The 21,430-nt window shown below is 41.2% G+C and overlaps 1 protein-coding gene across 4 annotated transcripts in view; it reads left to right on the plus strand.

Annotated features, from left to right (window-relative positions):
• Positions 1 to 21,430, plus strand: part of NR3C2 (nuclear receptor subfamily 3 group C member 2) — a 272,459-nt gene that overhangs the window by 84,969 nt on the left and 166,060 nt on the right. The window lies entirely within an intron of this gene.

Consider the following 21,430-nt stretch of genomic DNA (forward strand, 5'->3'; position numbering starts at 1 on the left):
ATTCAATGATTATTATTCAGATTCTAAAGGAATTTGAATACAAGCATTATGAATATTTGATGCAGAATCTAGATTGTCTATCTTATTCTGGCATCTCTGGGAGAGTGTTCTGTTTTAGGTTGTTGCCAAACATATTGGTTTCTAGTGTTTGCATGCTGAGAAACGTAGTGACATTAATGCAGTTGTTGAAATGTTTCAGGACTTCATTCCACTCTGCTTTGGGATATCCTTGTAGCTTATCACAAACAATTTTACTACTTAACATCTGTGCATTGGGTTTACTGCTTAACATCTGTGCATTAGGCATGGGCTCTCTTCAAATAGCATGACTGTTTTTCATACAAAACAACTAGCTGTGTTTGTAAGGACTATCTATGCCAGTGTTTTTTGTAACCTTTTTTGGTTAAGGAATCCAATAATTATATTGTGAAATTCTGAAGAACCCCAACCCTCTCTAATAGTGCGCCTGAGATCAGATGCATTGTAAGGAACCCCAGCCCTCTCTAATAGCATATCTGAGATCAGATGCATTGTAAGGAACCCCAACCCTCTCTAATAGCATATCTGAGATCAGATGCATTGTAAATTGTTCTGTATTTGGTACAATTGCAGGGAGCCCCTTATCGATGCCCGGGGAACCCAAGGGTTACTAGGAACTCCAGTTGAAAAACACTGAACTATACAAATAGGATATCCTCCTCCCCTTTCCCTTTTCCAACACATGGCTAAACTTCCCAGGAGAGACTTCCTTCCATAGATGTTATGGAGTTCTCTTTCACACACAAGTTACACAACAACTACTGTGCAAGTCACACTGCTTTGGAGTTTTCTGAAAACCTCAATTTCTTCAACAAATGCAGCTATAAACGAGAGGTAACTCACAATGTATTACTTCCTGGTAAAACCTTTTTATAAATAAATATGTACAGACTGGAAAGCCGTTTCTTATGAGTGTAACTTGTTGACTGTCCCTTTTAGAAAAACAGCAACCTTGCTGAGTCTCAAACTATTGAAATACAATAGAAAATGTGCGGTTTAGGCTGAACCCTAAGCAAATTAACACATGAGAGAAACGAAAGGCAAAAAGGGTCGTAAAGATTTGGTGCGTGCGTGTGTGCGTGCGTGCGTGCGTGCGTGTGTGTGTGTGCACCAAGCTAGGCATTAAAATGCCTCCTAAACTTGTCTGAGTTTCTTAAACCTCATACATGCCATTTGCCTGCTGAAAACTGGAGCAAAGACCAAAATCCAGTCTGATTATTTTGTAAATAATATTCTATTGTAAATGGCTTTTGCCTACACTACTCTCTCCTTAATGGTACAGTATTTATAGATAATATAATTTTGTATTAAAAAAAATAAATAGCTTTTTACCTTTTCATAAATAGTTTGTCACGTACACTTTTAAAATGTAATCCATTTTAAATGCAGCAATTGCACATCTAATTATACAGATGTAAGAAAGTAAGACCATTTTTAAGCATTAGCGGCGCTTGACTAATGCGGACAGACATCATTATTTTAGTTCATTAATAAGATATATTGATGCATTCGTTCAAATGGATTATCTTCTCTGAACTTGAAGTCATTATTTGACACTTACTTGAAACATTCCCTTCAAAGCTGCCCAAGCACATATTGTAGATTAGAATGTAAGGAATGTTTTTTTTCTTCTTCCAGGTTGTTAAAGACGGTGCTGATAGGATTGTATAAACCGCAACTGCAAAGCTTTCACTATCTTGGTTCTGTTTTAGTTTGCTGATATCTAAGCGATACAAAATACCAGCACATCTCTTAACCACTTCCCCAATTTTGCTGCACACTAATTTCATAAAAATCTGCAACCCAGTATAATGAGCTATTTTTGGTTTTAAAATCCTCTGTAACCTTCTGCATGAAAGCCAGTGATTCATCAATATACACTTTTTACTTGGTTCTTACTTATAAGTAACTATTTTGCACCCCCTCCCCCAAAAAAGTACCGATAACCTGTGGCTGGGTATCTCAATGAAAGGGCTGATAAGCCTATAAACCAGGGCATGACCATTTGTGCACATGGTAAGGAAAGCACACTATAAAACACAATGCAAAATGACCACTTCTCTTTATTTAATACCTCACAAACTGCAAACAATTGCTATGACTTCTCTTGTTTTTCTGCATTTCTTTATATTAGGTACGTTTGCCAATTCTTTGTGTATGTTGTAACATAGAAACCAAACTTTGTTTCTTCGATATTTATAACCGTAGACTGCAGCTGCAGCAGCCTCTCAAACTAAGGCTGAGTCCCCGCTGGTGCTTGGCGCTCTTACCTTCTATGTGAACCAGCACATCCCCTCTCCCGCTGTGCTCGCGCGCTCATGCGCGTGCACACACGCTCTCCCAAGCGTTCTGCTTGGGGAGACAAGGGAGAGATACTTTCCTGCTGAGAGCAGGGAAGTGGAAAGGGGGGGGCAAACGGACTGAGGGGGGGGGGCAAACGGACTGAGGGGGGGGCAAACGGACAGATGGGTGGGGCAAACGGACAGAGGGGGGGGCAAACGGACAGCGGGGGGGCAAACGGAGTAGTGCTGTGTGGTGGGAGGTGCAAATGGAGTGGTGTGGTGGGGGAGAAGGGAGAGAGGGGGGGGAGATATATATATATATATATATATATATATAGAGAGAGAGAGAGACAGAGAGAGACAGAGAGAGAGACACAGAAACACAGACAGCCCCTATACAGCCAATGACACATACCCTCCCGTAATAGCCACGCCCCCTCCCCCCCCCCCCCACTCCTGCTCTAAAAATGTTGCAGGACAGCGATGGCTCATGTTTGAGAGCTGGTGACATCACCGCTCTCCAAGCATGAGCGAGCTCAGCGGCAGCGGAGCCGCAGCCTAACACAATTGTTAGTAATTGACTAGGTTTTAGGAAAAATAACCAGAAACGTGGTTCTCAAGCCTTGTGTGTGGCACCAGGTGAGAGCAGCAATTCTACCTACAATTTTACAGCGTTGGAGACCCGGGGTGGGGGGATTCTCTAGAGCTGTACCCCAGGATTTGTAGCTCTGGGAAGCCCCCCAGTTCTTGACATACCCATTTAGTTAGCGGCATTCTCCTCTGCTTTTGGGAATTCACTGGTTGCCAAATCTTGCAGGTCCCATGGGCCAATAGGATGCCGCGGTGTCATTGTTTGTGGCTTGATGGCCATTTAAACACCGGTATATCAGGAACTGCGGTGTCCCCAGAGGTTACTAGTAGCACCGTTTTGCTTTGGAGGATCCCAGGTTCCAATGCAGTATAAAAAATACATGCATAAATAAATAAAAGTTTTTCCTTTGGCAGTATTGCTGCATTAGCTCAATAAAATCAGTGGCCCAGCAAACCCACAATCTAATTTTAATACACTTCATAATCATTCTTAATAATAAGTGGCTTTAATCAAGCATTATGCAATAGATCTGGCAAATATGTTCTAGTAATTAATTGCTCTCTTGTTTCTGAATCTCCCCCACTGTATTAATCAGTTTTAACCCGATTCATACATTATCATGTAGGGCAGGTTTTGTATATGACATTTTTCTGGTAACAGTGGTTGTTCATTCCGTGTGCGATAATCTTATAGGAAAACTTGTCTTGGTAGCAGGTCCTTGACTTTTGCAGCCTTTTGTTTTTCTGCTTGTAACGTGGTGAAATGTTGTTGATTTTTTTTCTTAGTTGCAAATTACCACTGATCTTCATGTAAGAAAAAAGGTTTAAAGTACTCCGCAGCCCTAAACCTATATTGGGTCACTGTATATCAATTAATATTACATTATCTTCAGTGTAACTTAAGGAAAATAGAATAGTAGCTGCAACTTGGATTAGTAACAAACTAATATCAAATAACATACTTCAGTCTGTATTTTAAAGTTTGTGACATAAAACAAAGTGTGTCCAGGATAATCGGCGCACCTCAAATAAAAAGGAGGGGGAACAAATAGTGAAGCATGTTCACAGAAATCTTCTACACAAGCAATGGTAAGGTATGCACTTACATGAAAGGGCCTGGGCAGTGGGGGGGGGGAGTGACACCCGGGGGCAGGGTGGGCAATACCCGGTGGGCAGGGGGACTCAGCGGGAGACAGAACAGGAGGGAGAAGAAGAGAGTGGCCGGGCGGCGGTGCGAGGAGGAGGAGGGCCGGTCGAGGCCACAGAAGCAAGCCTATGAGAGGGGGGCGGGCCACGGAGCGAGGCTGAGTGACAGACCAATCAGATTGCCCCTAGACACCGGGACATACAACGGTTTCAAAAAAAAAAAAAGAAAAAAAGAAAGAAAAAAAATATATATATAAATATATATATACACAAATCAGGGTGACACTCTCATAGACAGAATATAAATAAAATGGGACCAGCTTTAGCACTTTTCTTCTCCGGTGATCACAACTCCCACCGCCATTCCAACCGGCATCCTACGTCACTTCCGGTGTTCCAGTGCTATGCAGATACTGGTCCCCCGGCAACCCTATACGTTTCGCAGGTAGTTCCTGCTTCCTCAGGGGTATGTATGGTATGTCCGTGTGTCCCCTCCTAATATATCCCTTTCTATTGCTACACTGCAATTAACTTTAATCGGATGCTTTACAGGCAGAAACACAGAATTGGGATACATATGGTGAGTATATACACACTTGCATAGTATACACAAATTACACATAAAGTAAAAATAAAAGCATGACAATACATATTAGAGATGAATGATCCCATAGATCTACTTTGGGAAAATGTGATTGGCATTAAATAAATTTAGAAGGTTGGTTATTAGAAATAAATCTAATTAGGATCATAAGATCATGGACATATTCCATGGATATTTATAGTTCATATAATGCTTATTCAGCAGCAATCATGGATGGAAATTTGAAAATGTATGACATTTTTATAAAAAAAAAAATGTATGTTCTGAGATAAGTACAGCAGAGTTATGAACTGGATGAGTATCTATACTGAAATTCAAAATGAGAAACAACTTCTGGGAAACAAATGTTATGTTAATGTAGCATAGCCTCTGGCCGCTATCTTTTTCCTCTGGTCCCTAACAGTGTAAGCCCTGCTAGGGACAGCCACTGGAGGAGTTAAGTCCTCATGAAGGCCTAGTTTGCTATTGCAGCCTTGGATACACTTACTGTATCCAAGGGTGGGCCTAGCAACAACCTGAGGGTGTCAGGCTGTGGGAGTATACTGGCTGGGTCACATTAGGTTGATGTGACTCCTGTCAGTAATAGACCTGCCCTGTTATGGGGCAAGGTTACAAGCCCAACCTCAGGATATATACTGGCACACTCCCAGAAATCAGTGTATCTCTGTCTCTTCCCTCCCCCTGGGGAGTAGACAACAACTACCATGTATCCCATAAGGGGATACAGGAGAAGCACCAGAAGGGAATCTAGATGGGCCATATGTAATATTACAGTCAAGGTTACAATTGTGGTAGTGTAGGCTTGCAATGTGGTATAAGAAGAGGCCCTGCCCCAAGGAGCTTACAATCTATAAGGAAGGGTAAATTGAAACATTGGGTACAGGGAATGAGAGGGTTGGTGAGTTTCACATTTGCAATAGTGCAGTTGTAACAATTACCAAACAGCTATATTATTAAATATAGGGTATATTATCATTGTCCTTCATTTAGATCGGACAGCAAGACATGTGCCTGTTCAACATATGTTAAGAAATATGAGTAACAATGATTTGGTCATCCGGGACTATTTGTTACATTTTGTTACAAAAAATAAATCCACAAATAAATTAAAGTGTGTTCTTTAAAAGAAGCAAGCCAAAATTGCAGTTTTAAATGAAGACGTGTCTAACTGAATTCCAAGTTCTGCACTTTTAGACTTGGTGTTGCATGTTTATGTTAATCAGGCAGGCTGCTAATTAAAACTTTGGACAGCTTTGCCTCCAATCTCAATTAAAGAAATCATTTTCTGAATTTACATGGAAAACTGATTTAAAGTAAAGATACCGAATGTAGATATTTTTAGCTATACTGAAGGAACAACATTTACTGTATTGGTTGTGTTCATGGTGGTTTCAAAAGTGTTGATTGTATATTCAAGAGGAATGATTATACATCAATAAACTACTTACTTTTCTCATGGGAATGAAGAAGGCTAAACCTCTCATTTTAAGCAGTAATTCTGCTAATTTTGGACATTGATATTTTGTTTACTGAATTGGAACAGGGATCCTCCAAAGCTGACCCCTCCCCACCTGCTCCCTGGTTCCCGAGATACTGTTTGAGTTGCTGGCCAAAGTCCTGGATTTTTCAGGATGGGGCCTGCAGTAATCCAATAGGAAGCCGCAACATCACCTGTTCCTATAGCTCATAGGATTTGGCAGCTATTTTGATTTCCCAAACTGGAGTTTTTATATTGGCAACTATAACTGTAAGTAACACGGGAATCTGTGAGTCTCCAGAGATAAATGTAGCAAGTTTCAGCCCCTGGTTCAGCTTCTGATTTGTGTTTTTTTTTATAAAATAGATGGGATTAAGATTTTAATCCCATTGATTCAGGTTGTTCATCTCTGGCAGCTAGTTTACAGCTGCCATCCCAATTATCCATATACTGCGGAGATGTAATGAAAGTATTCAACCAATTACTGCAACTCCCACCGTACTGTTTTAGCTTTTTAAGTATCGACCCAAAAGTGTTAAACCAAAACGGTATATTGGCATTAACCAGGAATACTGTATATAATCCATTTTGTCTGGCATGCAGTTCACTTAGGAAAACTATAGTGATGGACATCACATTATAAAAGTGCTCAGAGAGCATTGACGACAGAGGCCTCATGTAATGAGACCAGCAACTCCCTTCTCCAACTACTGGACTCTTGTACAATGACCTGTAATACAATGTAAATCTACAGTGACTGTACAGCTGTACAAGAGGCTCATATTATTTGTCTACCCCTGTAGTACATTTATCATTTATAAAGAACTCTTATGTGAGTCCTTGTAAAGGCAACTACCGTCTAATGTACGACTGTGAGCAGAGAAAAATAAATGTATTTGGGACAAAGCAACTGGGCTTGTATTCAGCATGGGACTTGTCAACTAAATATGGCTGTGCATTACTGCAGGGGGGCGCAAACTTTGACGCCGGGTTACCAAGACGAAGCGTCGCTGGAAGGGAAGGTAAGTGTATTATAGAGGCCTTGCGCGGTACCCCAGCATTTAATTTAAATGCCTGGAGGGAGAGCGCGGGACCTCTATGACTGCCATGCCCCTCCCCCCTCCATAAAATCTAATGCCCCCCCCCCCTTGGGGGGTGCGACCCCCAGTTTGCGCACCGCTGCATTACTGGATCTTCAAGCTCTGAAGGGTCCTTCATACCTACTGTATTGGTTTGCATTCATTTGTTCCTCATTCTGTTTATGTAACTTTTTGTTCCCCCATTTTACCATGCTGAGGAATATCTTGCCTTGATAAATACATGATAATACTGAAGGTGCTCTGAAGAGCTATCCTGCTCGGTAATTCATCCTCTGGCTAAAAACCGAAACCCTGTTAAAGAGAATTAGTTAAATTGTAACACCAGCAACTAGGTGAACTGATGTGCCTGTAAAAATCCTATGTACAATGCTGCTTGCTGCGCATTATACTGTCATTGTGAGGCGCTTTGAGGTCTATTGGGTGAAAAGTGCACAATATTACCGTTTTTGCCCAATTTATAATGTTACTTTTCTTTTCTACAATAAAGTTACGTTGAAAATTACATACGTGCCTTATAATCAAGCCCCACCCACTTTGCTAGCCAATCAGCGGTTGGAGGGTAAGCCCCACCCACTTTGCTAGCCAATATGAGGTTGGCGGGTAAAACTGAGGAAGATCCACCATGGGGACCTGAAGCAGCCATGTTGCATGTGGCAGGAAGCGCAAATCGAGAGAGACGCGGTGACAGAGCGAGAGAGACACACACAGACAGACAGAGAGAGAAACACAGTGTGTGTGTGTGTGTATATATATCTATATACTGTATCTATAACTATGGGTGTGTAAACTTTTCTTTCCAGCTAATTACTGCAATTAGGGGTCGCCCTATAAGTGGGCAAATATGGTATTATTATTTTAGAAAGAGAGAAATATTAAAAGCAACTTGTTTTGTGGGTTTGGGGGTTTCCTTCGGAAAGCCAACCAATGCTTCCTCCATATTCTTGCAGAGAAATATAGTGATTTTATTTTTCTAATGCTTTTTTTTTTTGTCACAAATATTCCACCATCTGCATCCCAAACTGAGCTTAGCTCTGCAGTTATTTTTAGCTCCACCACAACAAAATAGCAGAAGACAGCTAGACTCAAATAGCTTATTCAGTTCGGTGAACAAAAGAAACCGCCATAAGGCACATTAGGACTACAGTTCATTTCCTTCAATAGGCTCAGGTATCATGTCTAACTTTCTGGGTTTTCATGTACTGGAGACAAGCCACTTCTAAATGTGCTTTCCACTTCTCAGGCACCAAGTAGCACTTGAAAAGCAATTACTAAAATATAATTGCCAGTAAACCATGGACATCTGAACAGGGCAAATGTATCCGGGATCAGTAATAATTATCATAACCCATTCCATCCTTTACCATGCTAAGAGAATATCATCTTTCTTAAAATGTTTGGAAAATCAGACTAATGGGCCACTAACTGAAAACCCTGCCCTCCCTGTGTGTTTGCCATGAAGTCATCACTAACACCTTGGTTAACCCGTGACATTGACGCAGCATCATATTAAGGGGCACCCTGGTGGTCTTGTGACGGTGCCTCCATTTTCCTCGACACTCATGATGTAAGATGGTGATCCGAAGAGCTGGATACCTCCTTTTCCTTTCCCAATGTCTGGTCCCATCGCGGTCATGTGATCTCTACAATGGCACATGACCCAGATGCCTAAGGGCCTTCTGGCGCACGAAGGGTTACGTTTTCCAACCACTATTCTGTAATACTCCTGGAGGATGATTTATTGATATTCTTTACATTTAACAACCTATGTATGACATAATATTATCAGGTGTCAAACTTTATTACATACACAACAGGGGCAGGATTTCAATGGCGTTTTATATTACCGTACGGTGCTTGCTTCTACAGGAATATAGAGGTGACTTATTCTTTAGTCTTTTGGGGATTCTGTATTATGACTGGATTCCCATAATCTACCTGTAGCATATCCCTGGGCCAGAGAACATGTCGTTTCATTTGAATGGGGCTGATCCCTTCTCCAGAACTGAGAATTGGTTCTACAGCATATTAAATAGAAACTTGAGTCATCATTTTTTTTTTTATAACAACCAATACAGGAACTTCTGATATGCGTCAACAACACATTTATTGCGGACCTCATCTGCATGAAGTCAGACTAATAAAAACAGTATCACATAAACCTTGATTGCTTACTTTTGATTTCACATTCTTGATGATGGATAAGCAAAGGTCATGGAAAAACCCGCTGCTAGTATGGGTTTTATATGGCCTTAGCTAATATGTAATAGATAATGTTCATATTAAATGCTGTTGATGCTGGTTTCAGTGTTTCCCAGGTAAATGCTTTAAAGCTCCTCCTTCCTCACCCCTGCCCCCTCATAAAAAGTTGTTTATGTATCTCATTGAGATAAAAATATATTTAAGACTGTCATTTGTTTTTATTCAACCTCATGAATTAAATAGAAATAGCTGCGTTTGTCCAGTTGCGGTAGTGCAGGGTAAATGAGCGCTTCAGTATTAGCGTATACCTTTTTTATATGGACTAACAACCTCAGAAAGACTTCATGCCTATACTCATAATAGGCTGTACAGTAGACTGGGACGACTGACCGCGAAGTCTACATTTTCTGTGAATTTGAAGTAACATTCTGGGTCCCTTTTTGAGATTTATTTTTGTGATTTTATTAATTTGTAATCCCATGAATACATTAGAACTCAGATTTTGAGTATAGACCTTTAACGATAAATCCTTTATATTTTATGTGTCCTAAAGGAGGCAAGAACAAGATTATTCTGAAAGTAAACAGCACCTCAGTAGAGGTGTATCAAATCACTAAATAAATGAGGGTGTGGTGCAGGGTAACGTGGAGGGACCCTTATTCCCTCCAAAGTTACAATAAAGAACACAGGGGGAGTTCCCAGCACTCGATAGAGAAAATGCAAACGACAATGGATGATATGCACAAAATAATGTTTTTACTGTACTATAAATTGTACAATATAGACAGATAATACAAATGCAGCAAACAATTGCATCTGACAATGATACAGGTGTAGTAACCCATCTAGTCTGAATTTAAGTCACTGACAAAGATTGATACATTTTCTTCAGAGCCAGCCCATATAAGAAACATCATCGATGTAGCGTACCCACATACGCCCGCATTCAGCAAATAAAGGATGGTTAAATACATAATTATCTTCAAATTGATTCATATAAATGCTGGCGTATGTGGGTGCTACATTAGAACCTTGTGTCTGGATGTAAAATGTATCCTCAAAGAGAAAAAAATTCTGTTTGAGGATTATATTCAGGAGATCTAGGATAAACATACGTTCTTTCGGTGTATAAAGATTTTCAGATGACAGAGAATTTTTAACTGCCTCAATGTCTTCAGTATGGGGGATAGAAGTATAGAGGCTATTGACCCTCTATATAGAGGTATATTGGCTATTGAGTAGTGCCCCTTCTTTAAGGACTGGAAAGCCCTCAATCTTCCGCCAAAAAAATCTGAAGTGTCCTGAACATGTGAACGTGAATTTGTTACTAATGGCCGTAACAATTTGTACAGAAAAATGGCAACAGGCTGAAATACTGACTCGGTCCCAGTTACAATGGGTCGACCTGGAGGTCTCATCAAGTCTTTGTGTATTTTGGGTAAAATATATACAACCGGTATTATAGCATCCTTTTTAATCAGGTAGTCGTTTTGTTTTTTGTTTTTTTTTAGAAATAACGCCGCCCTCTAATGCGGCTGTGACTGTCTCTAGGATTTTTTTTGGAAATGTCTAAAGAAGGGTTGTGAGGTGCTATACTGTAATTCGCAGTGTCGGACAATTGCCTGATTATCTGATCCTTATAGTAGGTTTTGTTCATCACAACAATAGCTCCTCCCTTATCCGCAGGCTTAATCATATCAATAGCGTTTTCTAGTTCCCTTAATACTGTTCTATCTTGTTTAGAGAAATTAGACTGTCTCATTGTCAATGGTGTAGCTTTCAGATTCTTAATGTCTCTGTACTAATGAGATATAGATCTCAATAGTGTGGTTGGAGATGATGAGATTAAACTTACTTTTGTTTTTACAATTTTGTGTAAGTAAATGGAATCGTGTATTGGACTCTAGCGTTAAATCTGCAACCGATGGTGTGTTAGGATGTTTGAGAAAAAATGCCACATCTAGTTTTAAAGGGTCTTTAACAGTGGTGGGAACAAAGGATAAACATTTGTAAAGCACTGGTTATTGCTTTTACTCGGGGAGTCCCTGTTTTACAGGGGTAAGTGAAGTACCTGGATCGTTTTGGTCTTTGAGAGCGGGCCAGAATAAGGGGCTAGGAGCCCCGAAACATTGCCCCCCTTATTCTCCTGTTTTTTCCTCATCCCCCCACCCCTTCTTTTCCCTTACCTCATCTCCCTCCCCCATTTTCCTGTTTTTCTTTTTCTGCCCATTACACTCAGTATGTTGATTTGATACAATTTGCGGTTTCACTAGATGGGTTACTACACCTGTGTCATTGTTATATGCAATTGTTTGCTACATTTGTATTCTCTCTATATTGTACAATTTATAGTACAGTGAAAACATATTACTTTTTGCATATCACCCATTGTCGGTTGCATTTTCTGGAACTCCCCCTGTGTTCTTTATTGTAACCAAGATTATTATTCATTTTTTTTTTTTTTTTTAAACCAGTGGAATACAATCACAGTAAAGGGAAAATGCAGTTTCACAAGATAGCCATGTAAATGTTAAGTTTTGTATGTACTATGACAACCAAAGGGTTAAACAACAAAGTGTGCTGCTCTGCTACAGTACAGCAGAGAGGTGACAATTTGTTTCCAATTTTTAGTAGAGCAAAGGACGGTGACAGAGAATGGTCAGGTGACACCACTTACATGGCAGGAAGATCACACAGAAATTATGTATAAACCCCAGAAATGAGACTCATCTTGGGGTACACTGTGTGTGTGGGGGATGGGGCGGGTCTCGCATTTTGTTCTCTATTTGTATAAGCACAGTAACTTATTATATTAAATCTACATTTTAATAAGTACTCTTTTGAGCTCTAAATTTAGATTTTGTTTAAATTGTATGTTTTTTTGGAGAGCAGTGGGTCCTGGACCCCTTGGGGAGTAAACCTTTAAATTACTCCTGGTGGCAGTGTAATTGGGACAAGGTGTCGGGTTTTTGGGCGGGATGTCTGCTCATCTTAGTGCCCTGTCACCCAAAATGGCCCTATGGCCCAATAGTAAACGACAACGTGGACAGCCAGTTTGTGGTTGGTCTCTTTCTCACACACATACACACTCATACACTCACAATCACACACACACACTCATACACACTCATACACACACACACTCGCACACACTCACACACACTCACACAAACACATACATATCCATGTAGGTGAGCGTGTATGTGACATGGGGTAGTTTGTCAAAGGGGTGGGTCTATTTATTAAAGTCTCCCGATTGCAAAACTGGGGATAAGAGAACTGCAACCGACATATTACAGAAAACCGTCCTTTTGCTCTCATTTGATGAATGTGTTGCTGTTTTCTTACTCGTGGAGAGAAGTGCATGCACACTGCAATATGGTGCTGGAGGGGGGCACTTATCTGCCGATGCGCTGGGTCCAGGGAGGTCCAGACATCCCAGAGGAGAACAGTGTAGAAAAATGGAAGCAGGCACACGGTCTTATGCAAAGAATATTTAATGTGCCACCAAAAGGTCCAGCGTTTCGGCAGAGAACTGCCTTTATCAAGGAGTAGCCCTCTCCTTGATAAAGGCAGTTCTCTGCCGAAACGTTGGACCTTTTGGTGGCACATTAAATATTCTTTGCATAAGACCGTGTGCCTGCTTCAATCCTTGCTGTTTTCTTACGCCAGTTTTGCAGGTAGGAGACTGATAAATTGACCTTACAAACTAAAGTATGATTTAGAAAGGGGGAATCGCAAAGACGCCATTTTCGTTTTGTTACTTTCTGAAATAAGGAATTTATGTTGGTCGTATTATGCAGAGATTGTTCATATATCTAAACAAGAATGAACCACAAGGTTGTTTTAGTTCAGAGTGACGTTTAAAAAGCCCTGCGAGTGTCCACGAAGTTAAGGGGCTTGTTAACTGTAACAATTTATTCTCCATTGCAAAATTTTGGCCATAATTGTCATTTTATAACAGAGATTAAAAACATCACTAGCATTTCCTTTAACAATTCAGCTATTCAGCCACTGTTTTTGTATGGGTAAACATAATTTAATAAATAATACATATCCAGTGATGTGTACTGTATACAGAGTATGGTGTTGTGAGATTGTGTAGGGCAGGGGTGTGCAAACTTTCCCCCCTGCTCGCTCCCCCCCTCTCTTACCTTAGTTCCTGTGTGAAATGAACCCGCGACTTCATGTAACGTCACGTTGCCATGGTAACTTGACATCACGTACCCCCCCGCTGCATCATTTGACGCCGCGTTGCCATGACAATGCGTCGCTGGAAGCCAAGGTAAGGGAAGTTGCAGAGGCCTCACATGGTCCCCCTGCATTTAATTTAAATGCCTTGGGGAAGAGCGCGGGACCTCTGTAATTGCCGCACCCCTGGTATAGGGTATGCTGTTGTGAGATTATTGGTTTCCATAGTAACTTGCTTGAATTACTTTATTGTCAAACGCGCTTACCTCATATTGTCCGCAACGATGATGACATCACACCGCACATTTGCTGCGCACATTCCTCGCTCTTGTATTTTTGCCTGCTCTTTGAGTGCATTATTACCCATTGTGTTTCTTTTCCTATGGTAACACTGCATTTTGGGAAAACGTATTTGTTCATTTTTGCACCACTTTATATTTTTAATATACTGGTCCATATTTTATTGAGGATGTATTACAACCCTTAATCATCCTAAGCATAAGCAATGCCATGCTGCATACAATCCTTTTCTAATAACACATACACACAAACATAATAACATATTGATTAATTTATACTAACATTTCTATAAACATTTTTAGCATAGCTAATATGAGTTTGTGTAGCCCAGTCCAGAACGAATGTTTCATTGATATGTATACAAATTGTGCATGTGAGCTTAGTATATGAAATATGTCTCAGAGAACATCATCTTATTTGCCATTGCTTGTATTGCAGAATCAATAGCAGAAATTCTAAAGAATACAAGTACTTACGGTTGCCTTTCCGTATTGTTTTGTAGGGCGGAAATGACTTTTAAGTGGTGGTACAAGTACGTTTAGGCCCCTGAAAGTGCATGCTTTTATTAACGTTTGAATGTGTATTTCGACTGTAGTTGATATATTTATTTTATTTGCTTAAAATCAAAGCATCTTTTTTTTTTTTTTTTTTCAAAAGGGGAAAAAAAAATCACAAATTCAGCCATTTTTTAAATATGGCTTAAACATATCTTCATGCCAATGTTTCGCCTAAACAGAAAGCCTAGAGGATTTTACAATAATGTTTGCAATTGCAATAAAAATATAAAAGGTATGTGAAACTGCATTATAAAAATTAATTACATACACTATTATGGTTTTAAAACACTGGGAGACAGACGCACCTGTTCCCTCCTATTTCCACCCAGGAAGGATTACTCTGATCTTATAACCAGGGACTTTCTGGTCCCGGAAATATTCCCTTACCATGTCCCGCCATGTCTACAAGCATGTGTGTCTGACAAGACAGGAAAAAGCCGCGTCGCTACGATGTCCCAATGTTATTCTAATTGACTGCCTATTTTTAATTGTGAGTCCTGAGATATCGGAGGTGAGGCTTTCCTGTAGCAAGGAATTCCCAGCAGTGAGATTTGGGGCTGGCCGGCTCCAGCGACCTCACTGATGTAGCACAGCTTTAAAGAAGTGAGTTTTAAGCGAAGTGCTATTTTGAAAATACTTTGTAGCCAGAGTTTCTCTTCTTTGGAACAGACATTAAAACTGCAGACCAAGCAATATCCTACAAGTGTTTTTGTTGTTGTATACTATGAGAAAATACTTGTAGCACTTTTTTTTTAAACAACCCTTTTTATTTATTATAATGTAACAAGCATTTTTGTTTCTATAGCAACCATTCACAAAGTCACGTCCCCTTCCTCTTCTGAAACAGGCTCTGACACACCACTTTTTGATCCCTGCCCTCTCTCTAGCAGTGCACCAATTATATCTAGTGACTGCCTGGTCACATGATCTTCCCCACAGAACTTTGCATCTTTGGTCCTCTTCTGCTGCACTGACAGCCATTTATTGATTTAGTGAACCCCTGAGCCGAATCATCACCGATCGATCGGCAACATAGCTAATTATTTATCATTGTGTGGATTGTATTGATGCCCATACTAAAGGTAAAAGAAACAAACAAACAAAAAAATAAACTTATGGGAGTTAAATGGATTTGAAGGAAAAGGTGACACTGTGTGCTCAATTGCATGTCATTTCCCAGAATCCCTTGCTGCAGGGGAAGCACTATATGCTAGGGCATGGGTGCGCAAAGGTTTTGAGCTACGCCCCCCCCTCCCCTGTGTGCCAGCCCCAGCGCTCATGTCCCCTTTTTCTGTGACCTGGCGTCAAATAACGCCACGGGTCATGTGACATCACATGACCCCACTACGTCAGTTGATGCGCGTTACCATGGCAATGCATACATCGCATGACCCCGCGACATCATTCGATGCCGCGTTGCCCGGGCGATGCGTCCAGGAAACTAATGAATCCCGGTAAGTTGAGGTTGCAGATGCCTCGTGCGGACCCCCGGAATTTAACTTAAATGCCTTCAAGACGAGCACAGGGCCTCTGCAACCTAAGCGCCCCCCACGAAATCCCGCTACCCCCTTGGGGGGTGCGCCCCCCTGTGCTATGAGATAATGGTGACAGGCAGGATTGCAGACCCGTCTGAGGGGTGAATGTGCTCACAAGGGAGATTTTTATTTGCTCTTGGATCTACTTCAACGATGGGAAAACTAAAAGAAAAAAACCACACTCACTTGCTTTTTAATCACCTGCTGTAAGCAGCACACATTTCCTCCCAGGTAGATAGCTGCAATATATGTTGTTCTTTTTTTTTTTGTACATTAAATTTGTAGCAATTCAGCGTCATGGAAAACCAATGACTGAAGCAGATGTATGATCAGTGGTTCCCCTCTAGCATAAAGTGATAATTGTGGTAACCGTACCGCATTGTTTTTTATACCATCTGATAACAATGTGTGAGAGGTATCCTTATTCTGCATTCCCCTTGCACGTTTCTTTCTGCAAGGGCTTGTTCAATGTCAGCGCAGGGTAGGGAACACATCCCCCCTCAAAACATGTGCATTAATGTTAAACAAGAAAATCGGTTGCTTTATACTTGCCGTATATAGTGAATACAACAAAATGGGAAATTATTAATGTGTGTATACACCTAGATGCAACGTGGTTATTTTAATATCTGTGGATCATAGAAGTAACCTTACTTTTCGAAAGCAAAGTGCGAAATATAAGAAGCAGATGAAAAAGGCTACCATGGAGCATCTCTGTAATAGTAGCTGCTACGTATGCTGTACAGTAACTGGCAGTGACAGAGCGTTTCTGAGTGGGAAGCCTTGTACAGTACAGTAGTCCGTCTAGACAGAAGCGCTGAATGCTGCAGTACTCTGGATTTAAACTCCTAATGAGAAAAGAGGAAGGAGGCAGAGGGGGAATGGGATGAGCATCTCACAAGAACAGCACTGTAGCCCGAGATAAGGTGACAATGTGTGTGACACAGAAAAGTAGGGCAGACAGCACATGATGGGTGGGGCACTGGCTGGTTCTTCAGCCCTTTTTGTTTCTGCAGAGGCCTGTGGGACTTTGCTGCGCTATGCAGGGCACACCAGCTACATTATGAATCTGTGAAGCAGTAAGAAGATGAAATGTACGTCTCTCTCTCTCTCTCTCTCTCTCTCTCTCTCTGTATTCTTAAAGAAGCAACTTCCCCAGAAGCCTAATATAATGTTACTAATGTATCTTGCCCCCCTGAGCATGTCCTGCTATTTGTTTTGTCTTTTATCTTTAATGTATGTATGCCTTTGTTTATATAGCGCCATTAATGTACATAGCGCTTCACAGCAGTAATACACGTGACAATCATATAAATAACAAATAACACATGATGGGAAGAAATGCTTCAGACATAAGTGACATTTAGGAAAATGAGTCCCTGCCCTGAAGAGCTTACAACCTAATCTTATGTTCTATGATCAGAATCCTGATTTTCTTCATCTCTAGCGTCAGAGGTTACCATAGTTATATCGGACTGCACTGGGCTTTGGGGAGAGCTCCTTTGTTTTTGTTTTTTGGACCTCCCAGACACTTAATATTTCAAATGCTTAAACTAAAAGCTATGCTTATTACGCTCGTCAGTCTTGTGTGTGCAACAGGATTGGACAATTTCTATTCGGACTGATGAGTGCAATAAAATAGTGGCCACATTCTGCCAACTTAATTGGCAATAAGCATGGCTTTGATAATCCACTAATATCATTTCTCAATTGATGTAGACCTTGTCGCGATGCTTGTGATTTAAATTAGACAGCTTACATTTGCCGTATCCAAATGGATCACATTTAACCTGTTATGTGCCACACACAATGATGCCCAACACATGTGGAACTACAATCAGTGCCGGGTATGACATGGCTGAGTGGTGGCCTCATGCCTCAGCTGTACTGTATATTGCCACGGCTTGAGGCCACAGAAATGTGTGTTACATAAACCAGAACATCAGCTGGCTAGCAAGGAACAGGTGTTTAAAAAAAATACTAGTGCATTTCATACCTTGAAATACATCAATGTAATGTAGTTTGGCAAGGGTGCTCAACTCCAGTTCTTAAGCACCCCTCCTCCCCCACAATTGGTCAAGTTTTCAGGATGTCCCTGCTTCAGCACAGATGGCTCAATCAGTCCTTGCTTCAGCACAGGTGGCTCATTCACAGGCGCAGTCTTTGGTAGGTGTCATGAGGTTATTGCTATTGAAGAAAGCAGCGCATTCTTTCCTCGATTCTTGTCGTGAGGTATGTGGAAGGCTGGGCTTGGGAAGACCTGCAGGAGTAGAACAACTGACCCACTGATTGAGCCCCCTGTGCTGAAGCTGGAATATCCTGAAAACCTGACCTGTTAGGAGGAGGGACGGGGGGGGGGGCGGAGCTTGAGGGCTGGAGTTGAGCACCCCTGGCCTAAGTAATACTCAAACTATATTTAGTGACTTTAACCCAATGTGGCCCAACTAACAACAGTACTGTACTTCATTTATATGTGACTAAAATAGCTAGAATAATAAAGGCAAAACCTTCTATATTCCTAACTGTATATACTCCTTCTGCATCAATAATTACTACTAGTGATTGGCACTAAATATAAAGTATATATGGGAAAAAAAATAATAACATTTGGCTTTTAGTTTTCTCTTCCTTAGCAGACAGATCGAACATGTCTAACAAACAACCAACATATAATATCAACCTGTGATGTTAATTAATCTCTCTCCCTCTCCCTCTCTCCCTCCTCTCCCTCTCTCCCTCCTCTCCGTCTCTCCCTCCATTTTGGAGAATGTTGACAGCAAGCGTATGAAAAGAAATCGGGATTTGAACTCTCCCCTTGTCCCTGACATTATACTTGTACTGTTCATGCTTTATCAACTAAATTAACAAATGTTTTTCAGCAACATTTGACACACATTCACATGTTTTCCCTATGCTAGCAGTTTGGTTTTCCCTCTGGAGGGAGGGTTGGAGAAGAAGAGGAGATCAATACGCAGTTTTTGGCTGTGTCTTATATTTGCTACTCAGTAATTATTTTGCCTTCCTTTGGATGCACATGATATCAAATCAAAAGATTCCAAATACTGATGTAGATGGAGCTCTGTGTTTTCTTTGACATAAATATGCTATTCTGCAGTGCTATCATTGTGGTGCAATGTAAAATATATTGTGTTGGTAAATAGTTGGGGTTAATTACATTGCATGTACAAATAAATAAACTGTTTATTCGAGCTGGAGCTGTGTCCTTTCACGTTTCAGCAGCAGACATGATCAGTGGAAGCAAAGTGCTTGTCTGAGCGGTGAATTGAACACTTTTTTTTTTTTCAATCTCTGTGGAGACTTTTTTTTTTGCAGTTTTTCACAAAATGGCTTCAGTTCTGGATATAATGCTATGGGATTTTCTAGTAACATAAATAAAACACCGACATTATAACAGCATTGTGTGCGCGTGTGTGTGCACGCATGCGTCTTAGGGAGAGTGGCTGTACTTGGGCACCATACATAGTACTATTATGGGAAGTTGTGCATGTTTTAAAGTGGCAATCCAAGCAGCTTGAAAAAAAAAAAGTTTTAATATATGCCGAATTTAATTACCTTTATTGAAAATTAATTATCTAAGCTGCTAATCGATTGGTTCTCAAGTGATCGATCAGCCAAATCCTGCTTCCCAGGGTTCACAGAATAGCTGCCTTTCAATTTCAAATCAAGTCAGTGTAACTCAGCAGCTACAATGTATACTTATATTATGATGGTAACATTATCTATTGTTACCGTTTGCAGCTCAAACTGCTGAGAATTTTGGCAACAAATGATCATAAACAGGAAAGTGTTAGAAAGATCTGACACTGCTGGGGACGTGGGTACAAGCCCGTTACAGAAATCCCTGTGTGGAATCGTTGGTGCACTTTACCTCCCTGGGCACTCCTGCACCCAGGTACCGCTGGTAGATAAAAGGGCAGTCGGGTCCCACGCCGTGCGGGAGTCCCAGCAGGAGTCTCCCTAAATGTCTATAGGCCCTGGAACTGGTCCCAGGCCGCAGGGCACCGCCTGGCTGTCCGGTCACCCGTGTGGTACCAATGCTGTGCAGTGGAAGCGTCCCTATCTGGGGCCTTCCCTAAAGCGCACACAATCTGGAAGGGGCCTAGCTGGGGCCTGAGATCTGGCCTATTTCAAGGGCTATAGGCACCCTGAACACGTCCTCTTCCCCTACCATCCTCCTTCCGACTGGTGCGCTCCTCCGTTTTGCACCAATTCCCTATATCTCCCTCTGCCAGGGGTTTCTGGGACATGTTGTCCCCTTGCAGAGCCATTTTCTAAGATGGCCACCGCAACAACTGAATGCGTATGTGCACTGACTTTACTACGCATACACGAGCCCTAAGATGGGGGCCCCCCCGCACATCAGGTACGCCGCGGAGCTACGGTGACATCTGACCACCCAGTAGCCTCCCACCCCGCACAAAGAAAACCCGTTTGCTTTGTGCAGCTTGCTGATGTCATTGAACTTTGGTGAGAAGAAACAGCCATAGACCTTGCCTGGGCAAGTTCATGCATTGCTGTGCCAAATAGGAAAGCATAAAGTGGGGCCCTTGGGATGAAACGCGAGGGGAGCACAGCGCCCTTTGCATTGCAAATTCCAGCCCTATGGCTCACGGAAAGCAAAATACCTGTCCCAACTAAAAAAAGATTTGAGCAGCCTCCTTGGTGACCATGGCAAGCTGTTTAAAATATTAAGGTTCAAGAAGACAAGCAAAGTGCAATACTTCAAAACCACAGCACGCATTTGAGACAATAGAGGCGATGTAGTTTCTTTAGCTGTCCTTTTTGGGGGCATTAAATATTTCTGACTTTTTTTTTTTATGAAAAGCTTTCAAAACGATAAAGATTAAATGCTGAACATTTAACTTCATACTAAGGGGGAGGTGTGTGTGTGTGTGTGTGTGTGTGTGTGTGTGTGTGTGTGTGTGTGTTGTATGTGTGTGTGTTGTATGCTATTCAGTTCTCCTGCACAAACAGGCAGCGTGAACGAGCACATTCTCTGTTTTACATTAGCTCTCGTTTGCTACAGTGTTCTGCCTTTGAATTGCTTTTGAGCCACAGTATCTAGCAGGGCTGAGTGGAAGTCATTTAAGGACAGCTACTCATTCTGGATTTCTGCCATGTACAGTATACTTGATGATACCGAACAAAGAAGCATGAATCAGGATTATTTACATAGTGTCAATGTCTGTTTCAAATGAGCCAACAGAATACATTAGAAAAGCTTTTGTCAGTGTACAGTATACAAAACCCCACTTTTACTAACAAATGTTATGTTTGTATACATTTTTCTATTATTTTTTTAAAGCAGCTTGTGTTTTCCTTTTCTGTTGACCTTTCATAAGCACTGTTTGCCCAGTCACTAAAGATTAAGAAAAAGTGAAGAATATT

This window comes from Ascaphus truei, chromosome 1 (genome assembly GCF_040206685.1).
Source record: "Ascaphus truei isolate aAscTru1 chromosome 1, aAscTru1.hap1, whole genome shotgun sequence".
NCBI lineage: Eukaryota > Metazoa > Chordata > Amphibia > Anura > Ascaphidae > Ascaphus > Ascaphus truei.